This window comes from Perognathus longimembris, chromosome 1 (genome assembly GCF_023159225.1).
Source record: "Perognathus longimembris pacificus isolate PPM17 chromosome 1, ASM2315922v1, whole genome shotgun sequence".
In the NCBI taxonomy this organism is placed as follows: domain Eukaryota; kingdom Metazoa; phylum Chordata; class Mammalia; order Rodentia; family Heteromyidae; genus Perognathus; species Perognathus longimembris.
In genome coordinates, this window is record NC_063161.1 from 8,477,377 (window position 1) to 8,502,809 (window position 25,433).

At 49.0% G+C, this 25,433-nt stretch overlaps 1 protein-coding gene and 1 pseudogene across 2 annotated transcripts in view; one reads left to right on the top strand and one right to left on the bottom strand.

The window, feature by feature from the left end:
• Positions 1–888: 888 nt before the first annotated feature.
• LOC125353787 lies at positions 889–1,159 on the bottom strand (annotated as a pseudogene).
• Positions 1,160–9,854: 8,695 nt separating this feature from the next.
• The window catches only part of Myh9 (myosin heavy chain 9), an 89,322-nt gene continuing 73,743 nt past the window's right edge, over positions 9,855–25,433 (top strand). The window contains exon 1 of one of the 2 annotated variants that reach the window (XM_048356079.1): positions 9,855–10,085. The gene's annotated coding sequence lies outside the window, so the exon portion shown is untranslated. Of the gene's footprint in view, positions 10,086–19,924; positions 20,536–25,433 lie in introns of those variants that run through there. The other variant, XM_048356087.1, reaches the window with a different exon arrangement.

Consider the following 25,433-nt stretch of genomic DNA (forward strand, 5'->3'; position numbering starts at 1 on the left):
CAGAAGTGGCGCTGTGGCTCAAGTGGCAGAGTGCTAGCCTTGAGCAAAAAAGAAGCCAGGGACAGTGCTCAGGCCCTGAGTCCAAGTGCCAGGACTGGCAAAAAATATATATACATTTGGGATGAGGTACTGGGGTTTGAACTCAGGGCTTACATGCCTAGTTGACTTGCTCATTCAGTTGACTCTAACACTTAAGCCATTCCTCCAGTCCTGCCTTTTGCTCGTTATTTTAGAGATGGAGTCTTGCAGACTTTTCTGGCTAGCTTCTGGCTTTGAACCACCATTCTCCAGATCTCAGCCTCCTGAGAAATTTATTAACACAAATTAATTGTGCAAAGGAGTTTAATTGTGGTATTTCCATACATGTGTATAATGTGCTTTGGTCATCACGATAATTTCCAGTTCCACCCATTTTCCTGTGATCAACATATTGCATTAAACATTTGTTGGGCATTTAGGTGGATTCCATGGCTTGACTGCTGGGAATAGTGCTGCAATAAACATAGTGTGCAGGTATCTTTACTATATGCTTACTTACATTCCTTTGGATATATGCCAGAGAGTGGAAACCTCTCTGTTTCAATCGTCTCATTTTTAGCAACCTATGGCTATTATGAGAATTACAGAAGTGAATAGTAGTCCCTCAGCATACTTGGAGGATGGGGTCCCAGGTCCCCACAGACAATGAAATCTTTGGCTGTACACATCCCTTAAATGGTATAGGATTTGCATGTAGCAATGCATATCTCTCCGTAAACTTTATTATTTTATTTTATATTATTTTTGTTGTGCTGATACTGGGGCTTGAACTCAGGGCCAAGGTGTTCTCTTTTTGCTTTTTGCTCAAGGCTGGCACTCTAGCACTAGAGCCACAGCTCCATTTCTTGCTTTTTTTTTTTTTTTAAGGTTTCCTGAATTTTTATTTTATGTACAAATATGGTCTTTTATTGGGCTTGATGTCTTGGATAATCTGTTTCAAGAAGATCGATTATCCCAACTTCATGAAGCCGATGTCCTTCGCATACTGGCGGAAACACTGCCCGCACATGTTGAGCCCCGACTTCTGGATCAGACGGTGGCGGCTACAGCACATGCGGCAAGAGCAAGATCCCTGGCTGAATTTTCAGGGGTGACTCCAGGAGAGCTGCTGGTGACCCATCTTGCTTCTGCAGATCCAACGAGGAAAAAGGCCATGTCCTGCTTCTTGATGGCTAGTTGGAGATAAGACTCTCATGGAGGGGGCTGGGAATATGGCCTAGTAGTAGAGTGCTTGCCTCGCACACATGAAGCCCTGGGTTCGATTCCTCAGCACCACATATATAGAAAAGGCCAGAAGTGGCGCTGTGGCTCAAGTGGTAGAGTGCTAGCCTTGAGCAAAAAGAAAGGCACAGTGCTCAGACCCTGAGTTCAAGCCCCAAGACTGGCAAAAAAAAAAAAAAAAAAAAAAAAAAGACTCTCATGGACTTTTCATCTTGGGCTGGCTTTATACTTCAATCCTCATGCATGAGCCCTCCGTATACTTTCAATTATCACTACATTACTTATACCCAAGATAACATAAATAATGGTGTGGACAGTTCTACATTATTTGTTTAGGGCATGACAAGAAAAGTCTATATACACTCATGATAGACACAGGCTTTTTAAAGCTATATTTGGTCCTCACTCAGTTGAATCCATGGAAGCCAAACCCACAGACATGGAGGGCTGACTGTAGCCTGGCATGTCCTTTGTGCTCTATAAACCTCAGCTGCTATTGTCCCTCCAATGCCATGAGAAGCTCCGGGTGGGGGGGACCGTAGGCAGAGGAGGAATCTCCAGGCCCCAGAGGCACCTTGGATCCCGAGCCTAGCATTTATAGAAGGGCTGCCTCTACCCCGGAGCTCTTCCTTCCTGCCTCCATCCACAAGGAGCCTCAGCCAGGCCTTCATGCCTCTCCATCTTGCCCAACAATCCTGTGTGGTTTTGTCTCCACTTCCGTGGTTGAGTGACTTGGTGCCTTAGAGGTAGAGGGGCTTCTCTTGTGGGGAGCAGTGCTTCCTCAACTCCTCGCTTCACCAGGGTCCTGGCATTGCTCAGCACCAACTTTTATCTTCACAATCCTGCAAGTCACTGTGTGTACTAGTTAACATAGTTCCGCATGCATGCAGACCTCAAGTGTATGTTCTTTATGCTGTTCATATGGTTTTGTTTGTTTGTTTGTTTGTTTTAACCAGTCCTGGGGCTTGAACTCAAGGCCTGGGCACTGATCCCTGAGCTTCTTTTTTTTTTTTTTTTTTTGCCAGTCCTGGGCCTTGGACTCAGGGCCTAAGCACTGTCCCTGGCTTCTTCCCGCTCAAGGCTAGCACTCTGCCACTTGAGCCACAGCGCCGCTTCTGGCCGTTTTCTGTATATGTGGTGCTGGGGAATCGAACCTAGGGCCTCGGGTATACCGAGGCAGGCACTCTTGCCACTAGGCTATATCCCCAGCCCCCTGAGCTTCTTTTGCTCAAGGCTAGCACTCTACCACTTGAACCACAGCGCCACTTCCAGCTTTTTCTGTTTATGTGGTACTAAGGAATCGAACCCAGGGTTTCATGCATGCTAGGCAAGCACTCTGCCATTAAGCTACATTCCCAGCCCCACACATTTTAGAAGGTCATCAACTCTGTGTGTGTGTGTGTGTGTGTGTGTGTGTGTGTGTGTGTGTGTGTGTACATGCTGCTATGGGTCCTTTTTCACTTAAGGGTGATGCTCTACCACCTGAGCCACTGCTCAATTTCTGGCTTTTTGCTAGTTAATTAGAGGTAAGAGTTTCCTGCACCTTTTCTGCCCAGGCTGGCTTCAAACCTTTATGCTCAGATCTCAGCCTCCTGACTAGTTAGGATTACAGGTGTGAGCTACTGGTGCTCAGCTTCATCAAATGAATCTTGTTAAGTAGACAAGGCATATTCCATGATTACCAACAGGTCAAGAAATACTAAGTCCCTGAATGGTCTAAAATCACTAGCCTAAAATCACACAGTAAGGGCATGGCAGGGTTGGGACCCCACTTGGCCCCTTTTTCTGTCTAATGATAAAATACCATAACATCCATGTGTGCTAGGCACAATGCTAGCTTTTTACCAACGTGATTTTATTTGCTTTTTACCCAGTTAGTAAGTGGTGGGGATAGGGTTCAAACTCATGTATTTGGATGCCAGACCTAGAGTGCATACCTTGATATCCCAATTGTTTTGCCCTGGCATCAAGTTGGGTTTTCTCTAAATTGGTCAGTTCCTTGATGTCACCCCAGTTGAATTTGCCTGCTAAGATGGCTGTAGATATTGGCTTCACCATCCTGGAATCGGCTTTGTACTACCTGGCCTGGCCTATCAGCAAGGGGTACAACATGACTGTAAAATCCTTGGTTACACAAGAGTACTAGGAGGACCAGTGTTGAAAAAAACCACAGCTTTGAAGGGCACAGCATAAGTAAGCCCCTCTCATGACACCTCCACCCTGCCTAGCATGGCTGGGAGATGCTTCTGGTCTGCTCTGGGTCCCAAGCCGTGGGTGGGGTAGTGACTCCTACCTTCAAATAAATACCTGTTTCCTTGGAGCTGGGGAAGGCAAAGTTCATCCCATCTTTATTTGTTTTCCTTCCTTTTTATAAGAACTTTGCTGTGATGGAATTCACACACTATAAAAGTCACCCTTCAATGGCTTTTAGTAGATTCAAAGTTGTGCAACCACCACTGTGATCTAATTCTAAAACACTCTCATCTCCCAAGAATCTTCAGTATCCAGGAGCAGTTAGTCTTCATTCCTGTCTCCCTCAGGTGGGGGCAGTCACTAATCTGCTTTTTGTCTCTGTAGCTCTATCTCTTCTGGGTATTTCATAAAAGTGTATGTTTATATTATAGGGACATAGATGGTCTTTTGTGGTGACCACTTAGCATGGTCCTTCCAAGATCCATTATGTTGTAGCATCTCCTACTATTTCATTCCTTTTCACTGTCAAGTAGTACTCCATTGTATGGATAGGCCATATTTTACCTGTCCATCCATCAGTTTATGGACATTTGAGTTTGTTTCCAGTTTTTTGTCTATTATAAATAATGCTTCTATGAATATTCATGCTGTGCACACTTCCCTATATGGTTTAACCCCCATCCCTTTCTTTTTTTTTTTTTTAAAAGAATTCTAGGTCATAGTATGCCTTAAGTCTGTTTTCTGTTTCTAGAATATAAAACCACAGACTGGCTCATGAAAAGAAATTCATGTGTCACAGATCTGGAAGCTGGGAAGTTGCAATATCAAAGTGCTGGTCATCTTTGAGAGCCCTTTGCCGGGTGGCGAAGTGAGGAGGGCACTGTGGGCAAGTGGGCAGAGGGTGGGAAGAGGAATTGAGGAAGCTCAACTCCCTTTGACTACAACCCACTCTCAAGAGAAGGAGCTTAATCCCCAAACAATGGCCTTAATCCATGATGTGGGTGGAGTCCTTATGACCTAATCTTTTCTTTTCAAGTTTACAATAGTTATACAGGGGCCTGATTTCATTGTTATATTTCCATACATTTATAACATCTTCCAACCAATCTCACCCCTCTACTACTCTCTCTTCTTCTCTTCCTCTCTCCTTCCCAAGACAATTTCAACATGTTTCATTGTTCTCTTTTCACAGTGGCGTGCTCTTTCTCTCTCTGGTGCTGGGAATGAACCCAGAGCTTTATACATGCCAAGTATGCTAGGCATATGCACACATAAACACACAGACACACAGACACACAGACACACACACACACACACACACACACACACACACACACTACCACTGAGCATGAGGTGGGCTCTAATAATGACATCCCAGAGCAGTCAAGCTGGGAGGCTCTGAGTTCCCTGTTCATTCTCAAAGAACTGGTTGTAAATTTGCCACTTGCTGCTTATTGGGAACATTCACCGCTCCTAGATGGAAAGAGCAGCCTATTGAAGCAACTAGATGCAGGGCTTAGAATCCCAGCGGTGCTATGAAGCCCTGGGCTTGTAAACTTTGCCCTGCTGAAGCTCATTCTCCTTCTGCAAAGCTGAGACTAGCTCGAGCCATATGCCAGGACTGCCGTTAGGGTGGAATGACCCTGGAAAACATGTAATAAATAAATGGTAGATGTGTTTGTGAAACATAGGAAGAAACTGGGTGTGGGCAGCTCACACCTGTGATCCTAGCTACTCAGGAAGCTAAGATCTGAAGATTGGGGTTTGAAGCCAGCCCAGGCAGAAAAAAAAAATATCTGTGAGATTCTTATTTCCAATTAAGCAACAAAAGGCTAGCAGTAGCATTGCAGATCAAGTGGTAGAGCACCAACCTTGAGTGAAAAATCCAAGCAAGGGCAAGAGGCCCTGACTTCAAGCCCCAGTACTGGCACCAAAACTGAACCAAAAAAACAGGAAGATTCATTCATTCATGCCTCCATGACTGGGGTCCTGTGAAGGGCGAGTTTCTATTATACAAAGGGGGTTAGAGGGCTGGGAATGTGGCTTAGCGGTAGAGTGCTTGCCTAGATGCATGAAGCCCTGGGTTTGATTCCTCAGTACCACACAAAGAGAAAAGGCCAGAAGTGGCGCTGTGGCTCAAGTGGTAGAGGGCTACCTGTGCAAAAGGAGCTCAGGGACAGTGCCCAGGCCCTGAGTTCAAGCTCCAGGACTGGCAAAAAAAACATAGGGGGTGGAGGGAGGTGATTAGAACTTTCATGCGTGCAGTTCACACATTTGAGGGAGAAGACACAGAACACAAAAAGCTGGGCATCCCCCACCGCCTTGAGCCAAGTGCTACAGAAGGGATGTGTCTAAAGTTCTCTCTGGCTGCAGAGGAAGGGTGTGGCAAGTTGGGTCAGGCTGAAGGAAGTGGTGATGGGTGGGGCCGGGCAAAGCCGGGGCAGGTGGATGGTGTAAGGTGGATGGTGGAGCTCAAGACTCCTGGAGTGTGGGTCTTCTCTTGGGTACACCCTACTCACATATAACTGTGCCCCAGAAAATGACCCATCTACACTGAGTCCAGAAGGAGAGGGACCTTTGGTGTATAAATCCAGATCAGGTACTGGCTGGCCACACCCATGCCACTGTGTACCCAAGGCCAGGTGGCCACCAGGCCTTTGAACATCACCAGGAGTGGTTTGAAGACAGAGGAAACATATTGGACTGGGGAGGGAGACAGACCAGGACAGAGAAAAGGGCTTCAAGCACGGACTCTGCCATTTAATAGCTTGTGATCTCGGGCAAGTCTCAACAGCTCATGCTGGCCTCAGTTTAACTCATCTGCAAAACGGGGATACATGCAGCCCTCCTCAAACAAGACAAAGGAAGGTGGCGGGGGAAAAGTCTGTTGTGAAATCTAAACACTATAGACCTGGTGAAGGCTGGTTACCACTGGATCTGAAGACTGGTGGGTCAATGAAATGTGTTTAAACGTTCTCCTTCAGCAAGATAAACAAATGCCATAACCCTAGCTCATACAACATGAACGCATTCCGAAAACATCACGCTAAATGAACGGAGCCAGACACAAAAGACCACACAGGGTATGACTCCCTTTCTGTGGAATGTCCAGAATCGGCAAGTCTATAGAGAAAGTAGATCAATGGTTGTCTACAGCTGGGAAGAATAGGAAAATGAGGGGTGACTGCTGATGGATAGGGGGTTTCTTTAGGGATGATGAAAATGTTCTGGAATTAGGGGAAGTGGTTGTGCAACTTAGAATATACTAAAAAACTACTGAATTGTCCTAGAGGGGTGTGTGTGTGTGTGTGTGTGTGTGTGTGTGTGTGTGTGTGTGTGTGTGTATACACTGGGGCTTGAAATAGGATCCTGGGCCTTGTCCTTTAGCTTTTTTGCTCAAGGCCTGGTGCTTTACCACTTAAGCCACAGCTTCATTTTCAGCTATTTGCTGGTTTACTGGAGGTAAGAGTCTCACAGACTTTCCTGTCTGGGTTGGATTTCAACCTGGATCCTCAGATCTCAGCCTCCTGAGTAGCTAGGATTACAGACATGAGCAACCAGTGCTTAACTTGAATTGTCCTCTTTAAATGGGTGAAATGTATGATATGTAAATTATATCCCAATAAACCTCTATTTTTTTTTTTAATTCAGAAGATGGGGCTGGGAATGTGGCTTAGTGGTAGAATGTTTGCTTAGCATGCATGAAGCTCTAGGTTCAATTCCTCAGCACCACATAAGCAGAAAAACCCGGAAGTGGCTCTGTGGCTCAAGTGGTAGAGCACTAGCCTTGAGCAAAAGGACCTCAGGGACAGTGCCCAGTCCCTGAGTTCAAGCCCTAGGACTGGCAAAAAATAAAAAAGTTCAGAAGTTGATTGGTTTTGTGTGTTTTGTTTTTCTTTTGGTAGTACAGAGGTTTGAATTCAAGGCCTCAAGCTTGCTAGGCAGGATCTACCAGCCTCATAAACATGTTTACCAGCACCCACTGTGGTATTCGTGGGAGATCCACAAATGAATAAATGTCAAGCTTTCACTCCAGTCCTTTTTTTTTTTTTTTTTCAGTTGTGGGGCTTGAACTCAGGGCCTGGGCACTGTCCCTGAGCCTCTCTGTGCTCAAGGCTAGCATTCTATCACTTGAGCCATAGCACCACTTCTGCCCTTTTCTGTGTATGTGGTGCTGAGGAATGGAACCCAGGACTTCATGCATGCTAGGCAAGCACTCTACCGCTAAGCTACATTCCTAGCCCCACTTCTGGGTTTTGAGTGGTTAATTGGAGATAAGAGCCCCACAGACTTTCCTGCTTTGAACCACTATCCTCAGCCTTCTGAGTAGCTAGGATTACAGGCACGAGCCACTGGCACCTGGCCCTATTTTATTATAATATTATTATTGTTGAAACCATTCCTGGGCCTGGAATTCAGAGATTGGTGCTGTCTCTGAGCTTTATCTGCTGAGCTACAGCTCAAGTTAGTTTATTGGAGATAAGAGTCACGTGGCTTTTCCTGCCTGGCTGGCTTCAAATGGTGATCCTCAGATCTCAGACACCTGAGTAGCTAGGATGATAGGTGTGAGCCACCAGCACCTGGCTTAGTTAGCGTTTTCCCTCCTAGCTGGTGTTCTACCACTTGAGCCATACATTCACTTCTGGCTTTTTGCTGTTGGTTAATTGGAGGTAAGAGGCTCTTGGATTTGTGTGCTCAGTCTGGCTCTGATCTCAGTCCTGAGTAGCGAGGACTGTGTGAGCCCTGCTAGGACTGGACATTCTTATTAATATTACTTGTGAACTTCATGGGTCAAAAATGACATTCCATGTTTTGCTTGCTTTCTGATAACCAATTTTCCCCTAATTATTGGCTACTTGTACTTTGTCTTTTTGAATTAGCTTTTCCTAGCATTTAAAAAATTTTTTACTTTTAATTAAAATGGAAGGGTCTCACACATAGTCTAAGGTACCCTTGAACTTTTGATTCTCCGATCTCAGTCTCCCCAGTTCTGGCTTTTAGGCATTAGTCACAATGCCTGACAAGTTTGGATCATCTTAGTTTCAGGTATTTGGGGCTTTATACATTTTAGATCTTTATACATTTTGATACTGTTTGTCACTTGGGCTGCAAAATCTGTTCTTCCATTTCTTTTGCCCTTAGAATCTAAATATTGTCCGAAGTTCATTTAGAAGGATAGTTTTAGTCAACAATGTTAGGATATCCTAATGAAAATTTGTCTTCAGAGACCTAAAATGAAGCTACCATTGTTGAAGCATTGTGTACTCGGCACAGTAACATATGAAAAGCCCAACTGGTTCTTTTCCTCTTTGGTGGTGCTACTGGAATTTGAACTCAGGACCTTGCTCTTGTTAGATACGCATTCTGCCCCTGGAGCCTCACCTCCAGCCTGAAAGAAAGATCAATGGATGTAATGGAAAGGAATTCACAATATATGAACTTCAATATGTAATGATAAAATGCTATCCGCTACAGTGGAGAAAACTGGGTGGACGGCCGACTTTTGCAAAAGTTTTTAGATTTCTTGCTAGCTCCAAACGCAAATTTACTGAGGGATGAAAAGATAAAGGTAGAATTTTCTTTTTAACAAATGGAACACCAAACCAAACTTTCTTGTAGACAGTAACCTAAACAGGTACAATCAGCCCACCTAAAAAATAAAAACATTTTTTCTTCAAAAAAAGGAATTTTGCAAAGAAGTGTCTGAAAGGTGAGGCGGAGGTAAGGAGCGTTCCAGGTAGAGGGAACAGCCGGAGCAAAGGCCCGGAGGCTGCTGCAAGACAGCCCTGGTGAGCACCGTCTGAAGAGACAGGGTCCAAACCCAGCTCAGGACGCCTACACGGAATGCAGGGCTGAGGCCATGCCCGCCCCCGCAGCCACAGAATTTTGTAAAACACCACTTTTCCCATATATGGTACTTAATGTCTGTTCTTCTGGTAGGACAGGGCGTAGGGAAAACACAGCTCGCGGGGCGGAGTGTCGGTGCCCCGGGACCTTCCCCGTCGGCTCCCGCCGGCCCCGCTCGCGCCCCTGCCGAGCACCACCACCCGGACTCGGAGCCCATCGTACACCCGACTGCCGGGTCTTGATTGGCGGCTGCTTACGTCAATTCTCGTCCTGGAACCTGGCTGTCCGTTGGACCAGCCCTAGGAGGAGGAGCTCCCGCCTAGGAAGCGCGGGGGGGAGGGGGGAAGGTGGGGTGGGTGGAGGGTGGGGGCGGTGAATCCCCACCCCTTTGGCTTCAGAGGCTCCGCCCCCACACTACCACGGGATGATGAGTCTGTCAGTCAAGGCCGCAAGAGAAGCGATTGGGTGGAGCAGGGTGGGGGGCGGGTGTTACGGTCAGGCCCCTCCCCCCTCTCCCCGGCTCGAATCCGGCCCGCCTCTCGGTAGGGCGGGGCGGGAAGGCAGCGAGCCGCGGAGCTGGGTGCGGTGAGGCGCGCAGATCACCGCGGTTCCTGGGCAGGGCACGGAAGGCTGAGCGAGGCTGACCTGCTGCGGCTCCCGCCTCGCGTGCTCGCCCCACCCCGCCGCCGCCGCCCGAGCGTTCGAGAAACCGTCTGCTTCTTCTTCTTCTTCTTTTTTGATTTTGGAGAAGCAGCGCCTATTTTCCCGGGCAGATCCAGGTTCAGGTGAGCGAGCCCCACCGGCAGGTCCCCACCCGGAACGGTGAGGCCGACGGCGGCGACGGCGACTAGACAGACGCTCGGCGTCGGGGGGGCCGGCGGGCCGACGAGTGGCTCCCCGCCCGTGCGCGGCGGGCTGGGGCGCGGGCGGCCGGGCGCGAACGCCGGCCGCCGCAGCCCGAGCGCCGCATCCTTTCGCCCAGGAGTCCCGGACCCGGCGCGGGCGCTCGGGGCGGAGCGCAGCCGGGAGCGAGGCCTCGGGAAGCCCCGGACGCCACCCCCACCCCGCGCCCGGGCACCGGGAGCCCGGCCTCCCTCAGTTGCCGGGTGCACCCGCCCTGGCCTCGGCCGGGGCCGAGTTGGGCAAACTTTTTAACCCTTTCCGGGGGGAGGAGGGGAGCCGCGGTCCTCGAGACCCCGGCGACCCGGCGGGGATGAAGTCGCGAGGTCGGGGTAGCGGCTCCTTTGTGAGAGTGTGTCCGGGCGATTTGGAGACCGAGGTAACGGGTAACCGGGGACCGTTTGGCAGCTGTCAGGGCGTCCTCCTGAGTCAGAATCGGACCCGTCCGCCGCAGACATTGCGCCCGGCTGGGTTTCCGCCCTCCGACGGCGACTTCCTCGTTTGCCCGGCCGCCCTCTGCCGGGCCGAGGGGGGCGGGGAGAGGTGTGGTAGGTGCCGGGGGAAGGGGGACCCGGTGAGACCCGGGGTCGCGCGGGGCGAGGGGAAGACCCGCTCTCACCCCCTCACCCCTGGCCCATCGGGTCCCCGCAGGAGGGAGGCCCGCGCGAGGCGGGGACCTGAGGCCGCCCCGGCGTGCACCTGATTCCACCTCACCCTTGGCCTCCCGGCCCGGGGCAGGGCCGCGAGCAGAGCTGGCCCCTGCCTTTAGGACCAGACCTCCTGGGCTATTGCATCTTCCCTCTTGGGGCCACAGACTGCATTTTAATACACCCCTCACTTCCCGGTGCCGGGGTCCGCACTCCATGCTGTCCGGGAACCACGCCTAGGGCCGCAGGAACGGCAGCCTCCTCCCTCCTCTTCCCTCCCCCCCCTCCCCCCGACCGAAACGGAATCCGTGCCGTCCAGGACGAGCTGGCGGGCTGTCCTGAAGCCGGGGCCCGGGTGAATGCCGGGGTGCTGCCTGCGGCCCCGCCCAGCGCTGTGGGGAGAAGGTTCCCGGGAAGTCCCAGGTCCAGGAGACGGGCGGTTCCCCTCACCGGCCCTCACTTCTCCCTTCGCTGCTGCGCGCTTTTCTGGGTTTTAAGAGGATTTCAAAGTAACTGTTGAGTAACTTCAAGTGGAAACGTCTTAGCTTCTTGTGCAGTGCAACATTGTGGTCATTTCTGATTCCACGGTCTGCGTCCGACTGGTTAAGCTCACCTGATGGCTTAGTCTCTTTTGGGAAAGGAGGGCAGCTGCTTGAGAGCTTGTTTAGACAATCACTCAATTAGTATTAGCCCATTAATATGCAAGGTTGCTATGGGTGGGGGAGGGGGAGGGCACACAGATGTGTAATTGAGCAAATATTTAACTGGCTTCTCTGTGCCAGGGACTTTGCCAGGTGGTGGTGGAGGGCCTGGGGGGGGGGGAGGGAGGGAGGGTGAGTTGAGTAAAACCTAGGCCCTTGCCATGGGCACTTAGGGAAGAGCAGAGACAAATCTGTAGATGACTGTAATGTGAGTTGGAGATGACAGGGACCCCAGAAAGGTACTGTGAATCACCAGGCCAGAGAAGGGAGCCAGCCTCTCCTGGGAGATCCTGGAGGCCTCTGCCCTCCGGAAGTTTGCAGGCTTGAAGGGGCAACAGTGACAGGGTGCCTGAGATACAAAGGCAGCCTGTGATGTGTGTCCCAAGATGCCACAGACAAAGGCCCGGAGGAATCCCGAGGCCGAGGAGGCCGCTGCTGTCTGGGTGGTGAAGGAGTAGTGTTGCAGGTTTGTCCCACTGAGGCAAGCATGTGGTGTTGGAAAGTGAGGAGTCATTTAATGGATAATTGGGGGGTAATTAAAAAACGTCAAGAGATTGCTCAGGGTAATTTGAGAGCCAGCGTGCCCCCAGATGGCTATGGGGTGACACCAAAGAACTTCACTCTTCATACTCAGCAAGTCCGGGCAGTGCAGGTGGGCAGATCCAGGTGCCCTGCCAGCCAGGTTGGCAGGCTCTGCCTAGGGGAGTTATCCAGCCCTGGGGGAAGGGCAGGTGAGAGGTGTTCTGTGTGGGGCTACTTATCTGAAGGATACAGGAGGAGAGAGAGAAAGAGGGGGGCTTTCTTGTTTTATTTTTAAACTTTTTAACCTAAGGGGTTGGAGATGGGGCTACTTCTCTCTTGTAGGATGGACACATGTTAATCACAATCAGCATTTTGCCTGTTCTGGCTCCAGAAAAAACAAAACAAGAATCTGTTAGCTCTTTAAAAGAAGGAAAGCACACTCAAAAAATGCAGCATTGTTTGGAACCTGGTGGGGTATGGCTAAAAACCCGGCTGGGAGCTTTCTTCACTTCCTCTTCCCCCTAATCCTTCAATAAAGTACTTAAGACAGCCCTTACCAGCTTGACATCTTTATTTCAAAGGGAGAGGAGGGGTTGGCTGATGTTTTCCTTCTCTTGTCTGGGAGAAAGAGAAAGAAACCCGAAGCAGAGGGAAAAAAATTACTTGCCTTGACAGCTTCCTCCCAAGCATCATGTTCCAAAAATATTTAGAATAACAAAATCTGTGTGTCCTCTTAATTAAACAAACGTCCTAATTTACTGAGCATAAAACAAGCATCTCTACCCGCAGGGGCAGGAAGTACATTTTCCCTTTGTGCAGCCCCAGAGAGGCTCTGCCTCTTGGCTTTTAACCCTTGGTATGCTGAGCCCTTGGGTTCAGGTCCTCTGCTGACAACAGACTCGGCTGTCCCTCTGGGAAGCAGGGTTCCTGTCATTCACAGAACCCCATTCTTCCGGTTTTCTTGTAGTTTATTGGAGGTAAGAGTCTCACGGACTTTTTCCTGCCTAGGCTGGCTTTGAACCATTATCCTCAGATCTCAGCCTCCTGAGTAGTTAGGATTACAGGCATGAGCTACCAGTCAGTGTCCAGGCTGAGAAGAATTGGGATGGAGTCATAGGAAGAACTAGAGCTTTGGAAATAGCCAGAGTTAAAATCCTGATCCTGCCTAGTAACTTTGTGGCCTTGGGTGAGCTACATAGCTTTTCCTCAGTTATTCCTCTGTGATGTGGAGTTGAAGTCTATACCACACAAGGTATGGATGTGAGAGCTCAAGGTATAGGCCATCTTAAAAGAAAAAAGGGCTTGATCATGGCTATTTAACTAGATTTTTTTGTTGTTGTTCAAATCATGTAAATGCTGTCTTAGCTCCCTGGGTAAGGATGGATAGTAGGGTATTTCCCTGGCTCCTAGCTCAGTGTTCTTTTTTTTTTTTAGCTCAGTGTTCTTAAAGGGGTGCCTGAGCCATGCTTTTCTGTGAGGCCAGTCCCTCTGCTGATGCTTTTGGTACCCAATTTTCCTGATTAGCTTGACACATGGCCTTGGCCTCAAGTGGAGGATTCTCAGATGGTTCAGTTGTAAAACATCCTTTCCCATTGTCTAGACAAGGACTTGTCTGTGTGAAGTCCTCCCTTCTAGCGCTGACTTTGATAGAAGGCTGGTTTGGTTTTGATAGAAAGCTGTATTGCTTCACAAAGACATGGTGGGAAACTGAAAAATTGAGGAATTTAAATTCCTTCCAAATTCCTGTTTCTTAGACCCTATTGATGGGAATGTGTATTGTGTAACTCTTAAAAAAAGGCAGTTTAGCAGTATCTGTCAGAGCATAGTTCCTGACTGCATTCTAGGAATGTATCCCACAGATAAACTCAACTGTGGAAAAGGAAATATCGGAGAATCCTCACTGTCAGAAAAAAGGCAGGAAACGCGCTAACTGTCCATTAGAAAGGTCAAATTAATCACACTACAGCTGTACAGTGGAAGGCCTCACCAGCCTTTAAAAATCGAGACTCATCTATCTACCTGCCTGCCTGTCTGTCTGTCTATTATCTATCATGCTTGCCAAGGTAGTTTTTTTGTTTTGTTTTTGGTTTGTCATTGGGCTTGAACTCTGGGCCTGGGCACAGTCCCAGAGCCCTGAGCTCTTCAGCTCAAGGCTAGCACTCTGTCACTTGAGCCATAGTGCCACTTCTGGCCTTTTCTGTTTATGCAGTACTGAGGAACTGAACCCAGGGCTTCATGCAAGCACTCTACCACTAACCCACATTCCTGGCCCCTGCCAAAGTAGGTTTAAGTAGAAAAGGGAAAAGCAAAATGGAACTAGACACAAATAGCATGTAAATAGTATGTACATTGCTTCTCCCTCTTTCTTCCCCCCAAACCTAAGATGTCCCCCCACCTTTTTTTTTTGGCCAGTCCTGGGGCTTGGACTCAGGGCCTGAGCACTGTCCCTGGCTTCTTTTTTGCTCAAGGCTAGCACTCTGACACTTGAGCCACAGCACCACTTCTGGCCATTTTCTATGTATGTGGTGCTGGGGACTCGAACCCAGGGCTTCCTGTATATGAGGCAAGCACTCTTGCCACTAGGCCATATTCCCCCCCCCCTTTTTTTTTCTTGAGACAGGATATTGCAATATAACTCAGGCTGGCCTGGAATACTTCATGCTCCTCCCTCCATCTCCTGAGTGCTGGGATACAGGTGTACCATCTTGTACAGTTTACTTAGGACAAAGGTCTTAAAATAAGGCTAACTTGCTCTTTGTGCTTGAATGCTCTGGGTGCTGTTTTCATGACGTCATATTGTCACTAGAGTAACTCCTTAGACAATGTCTGCTTTGGTCCACTGTTTTCCTGGGAAATGGCGGCTGATGGCTTTGCTGTACGAAAGGAGCTCAGTTTCACTGCTGGTAGATGTGTCAGGATGCTCTCTGGCCAGAGTTCCCACAGTTTGCCTGTGTCCAGATCATGTGCTCTTCTGTCTTGGGGGCCCCATCCTGACAGAGGCTAAACAAGACCTTCCCTTGGGTCTCTTTGTTTTGTACTTAAGATCATTGTGCTTACTTGCTCGTTCTTGCTCCTTCCCACTCCATTCGGACATCTAGCCTGTGGCTTTTATGGATAGGAAACCCCCCCAGTTCCTGAGAAAATGTGACTGGAGAGGCATTATTGCGACTTGAAGAACATAACCCCATCCTCCAAGAAGTGGGTTAGCCGTGGCTGGCTCAGGTCCTGGGCTAGCTGCCGGCTGTGCCCATGGCTCTCCTCCTGCTTCTCTTGGAAGCCTATGGAAGACCCGGCACAGTCCTGAGCAGGTCCTGGCCTGTGCGCTAGGCAACATAGTCACACTAGAACACACATGAGTCTGGCTGTAAAATGGGTCTGTTACCACCTGGGCAGGTGGTATGAAGGCGGAGGGTGTCCCCCTGCTCCTCGTGGGCTCAGAGATGCTGCTCACCTAGTCTGGTAAGAATCTCTGAGCCAAGGCTGGCTTCTGCTGGAAGACAACTTTGAGACTTGAGAGTTGTCAAGCCTCAGGAGATGAAGCACAGGCAGGTGGGGCTGGAGGAGGCTCCTGGCGGCGGCCTCAGCGGCTGTCTTCACCTCCAGCCAGCCCCAATCCCCAGGAACTTTCCCCGCTGTGCTGGAGGGAGCCAGCAGCTTGCAGAGCCTTGTGGAAGTAAGTTACCACCGCCACAAAGGACGTGGCTTCCTGTGGGGCAGGTTGAACTGCAGCCTAATGTAGAGGGTGAAGGTAGCTTCCTGTGGCCTGTCAGAGGACCTTGAGGTCCTTGTTACATGGTAGAGGTAAAAATGAGTGTAACCGCTGCATGATGTTTAGTGTGCTGTGGCCCCTTAGGTTGTCACTGACCAGAAGGACCTGTTTTTGGAAGTTAAGCCTTACGTTTTTCTCTTCTCTTTTGCATCTTTTTTTCTTTTCCTTCCCTGCCTTCCATCTGTATTTCCTTGTTCAGGGGAGAGAACCAGGACATTGCACATGTTAGGCAAGTATTCTACCACCGAGCCACCACCCTAGGTTTCCTTTTTCTTTCATTTATCTAATTCTAAATGATGCTCTGCCTGGTTTAGAAAACCATCAACAATAAAAACCTTACTGAATATAGTTAGGATTAGTCAATGCATCAGGTAGTGAGTTCAAGTCCCAGTCTCACACCTGGAAAGGAAAAAGAAAAATAAGATGTTGTTTCTCCATATGGTGCAGTGCTTTGCTCAGGCTCATTCCATGAATTAGTAGAAAACCTGGGCTCCTAGCTCACTTAGCCCAGAGCCTTTCCCTCCAAATCAGGAGACTGATTTAAGAGATGAGTTTAAACTTGGGTTCTAACTCCTTTGTTCTGTCTTCACGCATGGGTTACTTAGCCAAGCAAGACATATCCAGTTCTTTTAATCTTTACTCCAAAATCTCCTTCCATTCTCTTACTCTTTCTGGGTTGGGGGGCGGGCATTAGTTTACAGACTGGGGGAGGTGTTTGAGTTTCTCTGAACTTCTTCCAGTAGGGTGGGGCCCTTGGGCTGAAAGTTCCCACAGCTCAGAAAGTCAGTATTTCCCGTGGGGTATTGCCAGGCAGCAGGGTGGGTCATTCAGAAAGCCACACTGGCATCGGCTGCCCTTTAGCTGGTCTGGGTTTCTAGTAATTTTAACTCAATTTAGTGTCTTGGATGATGAGTTTGTTGTATTTTTCCACATAAAACCTGTGGTAGAACAAAACAGGATTTTAGGATTAGGTAGACCTTCACTTTTCTCCTACTGTGAGCCTCAGTTTCTCCATGAGCAACATGGAGATGCCACTTTTTTTCTTTTTTCTTTTTTGCCAGTCCTGGGGCTTCAACTCAGGGCCTAGGCACTGTCCTTGGACTTCTTTTGCTCAAGGCTAGCGCTCTACCACTAGAGCCACAGCGCCACTTCTTGCTTTTTCTGTTTATGTGGTGCTGAGGAATTGAACCCAGGGAGAGCTTCATGCATGCTAGGCAAGCACTCTACCCCTAAGCCACATTCCCAGCCCGGAGATACCACTTTCTTAGGAGTACGAATGTGTATGAAATGGTCCAGTCCTTCTGTTCTGCCTGCTCCTCTCCCCTCCCCTCCCCTCCCCTCCCCTCCCCTTCTTTGTATTACTATCAACATCATTCTGAGGTGGTAGGAAATACATGTTTGATTTTAAAGATTTTACCTTTATCTAGCAAAGTTGTGTTTTTTTTTTAATGGGGTGTTGTGGCTAAGATGCTGTAGGAAGGAACCTGAACCTGTCTGGAGCTTCCTGAGCACCAGTGCTGAGTTTTGAGGTCAGCGACATGGGCATCCTTCCTGATGTACGACATTACTCATCTGTTGGCTCTGTTCTGAGCTAATTAAGGCATTAAAAAAAATGGAGCTGGGCGCTGGTTGTTCATACCTGTAATCCTAGTTATTCAGGAGGCTGAGATCTGAGGATCAAGGTTCAAAAACAGCCTGGGCTTGAAAGTCCATGAGACTCTATCTCCAGTTAACCAGCAAAAAGCCACATGTGGAGCTGTGGCTCAGGTGGTAGAGTGCTAGTAGCTTTGAGCAAAAATGCTCAGGGACAGTGCCCAGGCTCTGCATCCAAGCCCTAGGACCAGTAGGGTGGTGGTGGGGGTTACAAAGCAGGAGAGGCACCCTTATTTAGTCCTCTGTGTTCAAAAGCTGCCGTGTTTCCTGTGTCGCACATGAAGTCACTGAGCTGGAGAAGGCAGTTTCCTGTCTGATAAACATGCAGAACGAGGCATTGGAACAGTATGAGTGACTTAATCTAACTGGACTGGAATGGGAGGGATATTAGGACTCACTGGAGCGTGAGACCTGGGAGTCAAAAGCTATCTCTTCCATGGCTCTCCCTGGCTGCCACCTGGGCTCTGGCAGAGTTGGCCCTTGGTCCTTGTTACACGAAGGGGCTGAAGTCCCCTGGTACTTTTGCTTAAGCTTGTGTGAAGAGGCCCTGGCAGCCAAGGGCTTGTGAGGGCTGCGTTCCCTTTTACCAAACCACAAGTATCTGGTCCTTTCTTGGGAATCTCGAGTGATACAACCCCTTAGTAGGGAGATGTTTCGAAGTTTTTATTTTTAAAGTTTTTGAACTTCTAGTTTTCAACCCAGCCCATGGAATGCCAAAGCATTCAGACTGAGCTACATCCTCATCCTGATGTTTTAATATTTCAGAGCCAACTTTTGAGTATAAGGGAATTGCCCTCAAGTTTCTAGATCATGTCAGTGAACACAGGGGACTCCTTGAGTTCCTGTTGTGTGTCCTACCTGTGCTGGCCCCAGTGGGATTTCATCGGTGGCAAAGGGCTTAGCCCTCCTCCTTTTCCTGTCACCAAGGAGCTTACCCCGTGACACTGGTGACATGAGGCAGGTTCATGTTCTTGGGGGCTTCCTAGCATCTTGAACTTGCATCCTGGAAGCTCTCCCTGCCCAGGGAGAGGAGGGAATGGCTGGAGGAAGGAAGGAGGAAGGCTGGGTAAAGGTCTGGTTCTGCTAGTAGCAGTCAACTTTTTAACTGTAACCCCTTTGTACACCACCTTTATAATAACAATAAAAAATTGCCTTTCATCGAATGCCTGTATGTGCCAGGCCCATGCTAATACTTTCATGTGGACTGTCTTATATATGTCTTTCCTCATTCATACAAGTTGGGAGCTCATTCCATTTTGCTGACAAGGTTAGTGTGTGTAGATTCAAACTTGGGGCTTCTGTCCAGCACCAGTGAGGCCTTGTAAACACCCTTCACTCTGCATGCATTTTTTTTTTTAAACACCCTTCACTCTGCATGCATTTTTTTTTTTTAAACCTACGGTGAGGGTGGAGTGGTCCCCTTGGCCGTCTCCCTGTCCAGTGGCTGAGAATTCCTTAAAGGAGCCATGCTTTGGGTTGTGGCAGAATGGGGCCTCCCAGTCCATTGTTGGCCACTCAGTGCGGCTGGTTCTAAAAGAGGACAGATGAAAGATCTTGGTTGTGGTGTGACTTTGGGCCTGGAATGACTTGTCTGCTATTGGGCCCCTAATGGTGCCCATTGGGAACTGTCATCATTTTGACTAGTGGGCTCCCCTTCCTGTCTGTGCACCTGGCAACCCTTGCATTCCTGCTTTTCTTGCTTGCTTGCTTTTTCTTTTATTTTTTTGGTAGTTATGGCCTGGGCACTGTCCCTGAGCCTTTTCACTCAAGGCTCTACCACGTTGAGCCACAGCACCACTTCCGGTTTTCGGGGTATAAATTGGAAATGAGTTTCACGGATTTTCCTGCCTGGGCTGGTTTTGAACCTTGATACTCATCCTGAGTATCTAGGATTACAGGCATGGGCCACTACTGCCCGGTGCATTCCTGCTTTTCCTATCCGCCCTCCTGTCAAACCCTTAGTCATTCAGTAAGCACTCCTTCAAACTTTCTGTGCTCACGAGACCGAGTGGCAGGTTCGGGTGCTAGGAGCGAGTATCAAGGTGAGGGAACGGGGCCTTGTTTCTGGGAGTTGACAGTCTCCCAATAGGTACAGATGCCAGGAGCCTGAGAGCAGGTCCCGGGAGCCTGAGAGGGCTGACTGGAGGAGGGGCTTCTGATTGCAAAGAGGGGATGGGGTATGGCATGTCGAAGGAGCAGGGCTGGGACCTTGTTCAGTCCTTTAGACTCTGGCAAAGCTTTGTTCAAGGGTGATTCAGGTTGACCAAGGCCCCGTGAGTCACCTGGGGTTGGTGAAAGTTTTTTTTCCCCCTGAGGAGCTGCAACCCCAGCCCCTGCGCAGCCCAAGGTAGTAATCCTTGAGGCCTGCTTCCTTGCGCCATTTCCTGGGAGTGCAGGATTCCACTCTGCTGGGAATTCTGCCTGCACCCTCTCTGGTTGTGTAATCAGATATACTCCCCGTCAAAGGACTTGGGACGAAATTTTTTCTATGGAATATTGAGAGGCATGATTGTTAGGGGAATCAGTTCTCTTTTTAAAGTGAAACAGAACAAAATGAAAAGACAAATAAGGGGTGAGTTGTTTATAATACAAGTATAACCACAAAGCTGGCCAGAAGCAAGTTTGCCCCTCACCCCATCCACCGTGTGCATTTTTCTAGGTTTCCTGCCCGTATACACTTTATTTTACAAAATCATAAGTGGAATGGAAACTGTTGATTTATTCGTGCAGTACTATAATCTGATTTCCTGTGTCGCAACACTCTCCACAATGGGTGTTCTAATGGCTATGTTATGGTCCACTGAGGGAAAGAACCATTGTTTACATTTCCAGAAAGTTCCATGGGTTTTATTGACTCTTGGACATGCGTGCATTCAGCAAGTGCTTCCTGAGCGTCTGTGGGAGGTCCTGGCCAGAGATGATGGCCAGGTGGTCCAGGCCTGAGATGGCCTGGCCCTGTCTTCTAGAGCCGTTGGAGCTTCCCTCCCGGTGGTGTGGCTGAGAGACTGGAGCCTTCTTACCCAGTTGAGTCAGTGGAAAACAGGTAAAACCACTCTGTCATTCATTAGTGGTGAGAAAGCTTAGGAACCCGGAACTGGGAGGTTTTCTGGGCTTTGTGGAGGAAGGCCTTCAGCCTGCTGCCTCCCACCCCCACCAAGCCCCTATGCAGTTTTCAAGGCCTGGGCTAGAAAAGCTACCTGGAGGAGGTGAGGGAGGAAAAAGTCCCCAAGGGACCTGTTTACAGGGAGGCTCAGGAAATAGCTCTCATCCCCGCTGAGTGCCACAGAAGTAGGAGGGAGCTGAGGGCCCGAGCAGGTGAACGTAGAAGCGTTGGAGGGATAGGGGAAAAGGAGGTAGGTGGTTTCTTAAACATCCAGCTATCACTGCCAGCCACTTGGGGTCTCCTGTGGCTCCTGCCTCCCCCAGATGGTACAAGAACTGTAGTAATAAGTTGCAACCTGTGGGTTTTGTTGTAAAAGGAGTCCTAGTGGCTGCTTTGAGCAGTCCATGTTTGTGGTGAAGGAGTATTTGCAGGTGGGGTGGGCTAGGCATATGGGAGAGATGGTGCCAAGGGGCTAGCGACTGGAATGCAAGAGTTGGCCTGCTCAGGTGTTTTCTTTCATTCCAGAGAAATGGCTTCCTTCTTTCTGGCCTTCCATAACCCCTGTTCCCCTGCCCCGGCTCCAGCTCAAGTCAGTCTGCTGCAGTCTGCCACTGCCTTAGAGAGCCTGCAGTTGCTTGGAAAGGAGCCCAAAGCTTGTTACCACCTGCCCCATGGGGGGATGAAGGGCCTGGGGCCGCCCCAGACATGTTGATGCCGCCTGGACATCGTTGTGGGCTGTAGATACTGTGGGCTCTGCTCACCTTTCTTGTCTGCAGTGTGGATTTGTGTCAGTATCAGGTCTCTAGGGTTTGAAGTTTGTCGCCCACTCCCACAAACAACAACAAAAGCCAAATGTAACCCAACTTTATTATTCACACATTGTTACTAAGTATGTACTAAGTACTAAGAATGCTTAATCTGAGGATTTCAGCACTTAGTGGGTTGTAATGCTCCCTGTTGTTCAGGTGAGAATGTCTGTGTATATTTTTGTCAATTTCCTGTCACCTTGTTTATACAACTGTTTGGTGACTATAGGCTAAAGATTATCTTTGCATTTATACTAGCTTTTATATCGGAGGAAGGAGAGATAGGAGAAAGTGGGATGTATAGCGGGGGTGGATGGTTTTAGAGGCAGCAGTTTAATTGAAATTCCATTTTCAGCCGGGTACCAGTGGCTCACGCCTGTAATCCTACTAGCTACTTGCTACTCAGGAGGCTGAGATCTGAGGATCGAGGTTCAAAGCCCAGTCCCGGCAGGAAAGTCTTGAGATTCTTTTTTTTTTTTTTCCAGTCCTGGGCCTTGACGTAGGGCCCGAGCCCTGTCCCTGGCTTCTTTTTGCTCAAGGCTAGCACTCTGCCACTTGAGCCACAGTGCCACTTCTGGCCATTTTCTATATATGTGGTGCTGGGGAATTGAACCCAGCGCTTCCTGTATATGAGGCAAGCACTCTTGCCACTAGGCCATATTCCCAGCCCCCAGTCCTGAGATTCTTATCTTCAATTAACGACCGGAAGAACCCGAAGTGATGCTGTGGCTCAAGTGGTAGAGCGCTAGCCTTGAGCTAAAGAGTTCAGGGGCAGCGCCCAGGCTCAGAGTTCAAGCCCCATGACTTAAAAAAAAAAATTCCATTTATATCCAGTTTATTTGCTTATTAAGTATGTACTTGCTGTGTACTAGACGGTTCTAGGTTCTGGGGATATAGCATTGAGTAAAACCACTGAAGTCTGCAGTGTATATGCCAGTGGACCTGCTCACTGTGGCAGGTCACGCTTTCAGTATGTGCTGAGGAGATCAAAAGTCAGGGAACAGGGTGGTGAGTTTGCTGGGGCTGCCATGACAAAGCACCACAGACTGGCAGCTTAGCACAAGTTGATGCCCAAATTGATGCTGATGTCCTGAATGAACTCTCTCTTTCCTTGGCTAGTAGTTGGCCATCTTCTCTTTGTCCTCACCTGGTTTTCCACTGTTCTTTTTTTTTTGGCCAGTCCTGGGCCTTGGACTCAGGGCCTGAGCACCATCCCTGGCTTCTTCCTGCTCAAGGCTAGCACTCTGCCACCTGAGCCACAGCGCCCCTTCTGGCCGTTTTCCATATATGTGGTGCTGGGGAATCGAACCGAGAGCTTCATGTGTTGGAGGCAAGCACTCTTGCCACTAGGCCATATTCCCAGCCCTTTCCTCTGTTCTTGTCTGGGTCCTGAACACCTGTCATTGAAGGACCTACTTACTCCAAGGACGTCACTGTAGTCTTCATTAGATTCTTTGTGGTCACATTGGGAGTTAAGGCTTCAAATTGTGAATGGAAGAGCATGATTCAGGCCATAACAAGAGAAAGTGGGGGTAGAGGAGACTTTAATCCAGGGATGTTCCATGTCTAAGAGAATGAGCCCTCCTGTATGCTTTTTTTTTTTTTTTTTCCTTGCCACTCCTGGGGCTTGAACTCAGGGTCTGAGCTCTGTCCCTGAGCTTCTTTTTTATTTATTTATTTATTTATTATTTTTTTAGTTTTTATTATACAACTGATGGACAGAGAGGTTACAGTTTTATACGTTAGGCATTGGATACATTTCTTGTACTGTTTGTTACCTTGTCCCTCATACCCCCCTCCCCCCTCCCCCTTTCCCCCCCTGAGGTGTTCAGTTCACTTACACCAAACAGTTTTGCAAGTATTGCTTGTCCCTGAGCTTCTTTTGCTCAAGGTTAGTGCTCTACCACTTGAGCCACAGCACCACTTCTGTTTTTTTTCTGTTTATGTGGTACTGAGGAATCAAACTCAGGGCTTAATGCGTGCTGGCAAGCACTCTACCACTAAGCTGCATTCCCAGCCCCTCCTGTATACTTCTTACTAGTTGTTTACTTAACTACTTTGATCCCTAGGCATTTTTTTATGGGGATCGGGGAGGGGCCTGCTCTGGGGCTTGGACACTGTACTTAAGCTCTTTTGTTCAAGGCTAGTGCTCTACCACTTGAGCCACAACTCCACTACTGGGTTTTTGGTAGTTAATTGGAAATAAGAGTCTTATGGATTTTCCTGACCAAGCTGGCTTTGAATTGTAATCCTCACAATTTAGCCCCCTGAGTAGCTAGGATTATAGGCATGAGCCACTGGTGCCCAACTTTTTTTTTTTTTTTTTTTAAGCATCTGTAAACTGGTTAATAAACTCCAGCTGGGCAGCTGCCACGAGCCTGTAATCCTAGGATTCAGGAGGCTGAGGCAAGAAGATTGGGAATTGGAGGTGAGCTTGGGGTGCATAGTGAGACCGTGTCCTCTCTCCCCACGTGCTGCCTCAAACGAAACTCGACCTCATGTCTCCCGTGTTCTCTGGGCAGCTGGAGGATGTCTTGGAGGACCTCAGTCTCCGCCAGGGCCTCCCCACTGGTTTGCTTCTGATCAGAGTACTTTGATTCTTTTTGTTTGTTTTGTGCCGGTCCTGGGGCTTGAACTCAGGGCCTGAGTGCTGTCCCTGAGCTTTTGTACTCAAGGCTACTGCTGCTTTGAGCCACAGTTCCACTTCCAGCTTTTGGAGGTTAGTTGGGGATTGAAACAACAACAACAAAAAATCTCACGTCCCTGGCTGGGCTCGCATCCATCCTTGGTCTTCAATCTCAGCCTCCCGAGTAGCTAGGATGCTAGGTGTCAGCCATCAGCCGCACTTTAGTGGTGGGGCTGCCGCCAGTGGCTTTGCTGTTTGCCCAGTCAGTGCTCCTGGGCCAAGTGTTCTTGGAGATGGCTTCTCCTCTGTGAGCCACAAACATATTTGTGAAGAGCTGGCCAAAGTGTCAGTGGCTGTAGTTAAAGCTCCCTTTGGTGAGTGCCTCACCTGAGCCACCCCTCCCTCTTCCCTCGCCTCTATCCCAGGACTGGCCTCCATCCTGTTCACACGTGGCCGCCATGACCCTCGCCCCACCGTGGGCCCTGTCCTGGGCTTCCCTCCCAGCACTTGGGTAGAAGATGGCTTCTGAGGCTTAGCTGCCACGTAGTGCATTGTCTAGTATTTATACAGATAGACAGAAGCTCTGTCCTGATTGTCTTTCTCCCACTTGCCAATTCTGTGACTTCGGGCAAGTTATATGACTTTGGAGTTCAGTTTTCTTCATCTGTGGGATGAGGAGAAGAAATGTCAGAGGTGGTATTGGTGCTCCGAGAAGCTTGGCGCTATTATTTGCTGTTCATTTTAGTTATGCAGTTTGCCCAGCACTTTTGAGAGGTTTTCTTTTTTTACCTATTAAAACTGTTTTAATCTATTTTGTCTATCACATTACATAAGCAATCCAGGATTGTATAGATAAGTTACATCTAGGTTGTTGTAAGTCTTAAGAGGGTGGCAGTGTCACACTCCCATTTTAGAGCAGGAGCGTTGAGACTCCCAGGAACCTAAGTGGCTGCCCCAGCCAGCCAGGGAAAGATCTCAGATCCTCCCCCACCTAGCCGCTCCTTTTCACTTATTTTCTGTATCTCTTCCTACTGCCTTTTCCTGCCTTCTTGTACCACTTTGGCCACTCTAGGGATAACATGTGAAACCTAGGTTTTGGCCGTGTCTGTGTTCTTCTGTACAGCTTCAGCGGTGACTGTCCCAGTCGCAGTTACTTGCTGGCTTCTCCGTGCCAGGTGTAAGTTCCGGCCCCCTCTGTTGCTTTTGTGGCTGTTAGGCAGCCCGCAGAGGGAGGTGTGGTCGGCTTGGATCTGGTGGGAAACATAGCTTTTGCTGTTCTCCCTCAGCCTTCCCTTGCTACCTCCTCCAAGCCTCCCAGTGTGCTGTTCTCAGCCTGCCTTCTGCCCACGGCAGGCCTGCCATCCCCCACTCTTCCCTGTGCCTGCCTGGGGGAAGGGGGAGAGGGA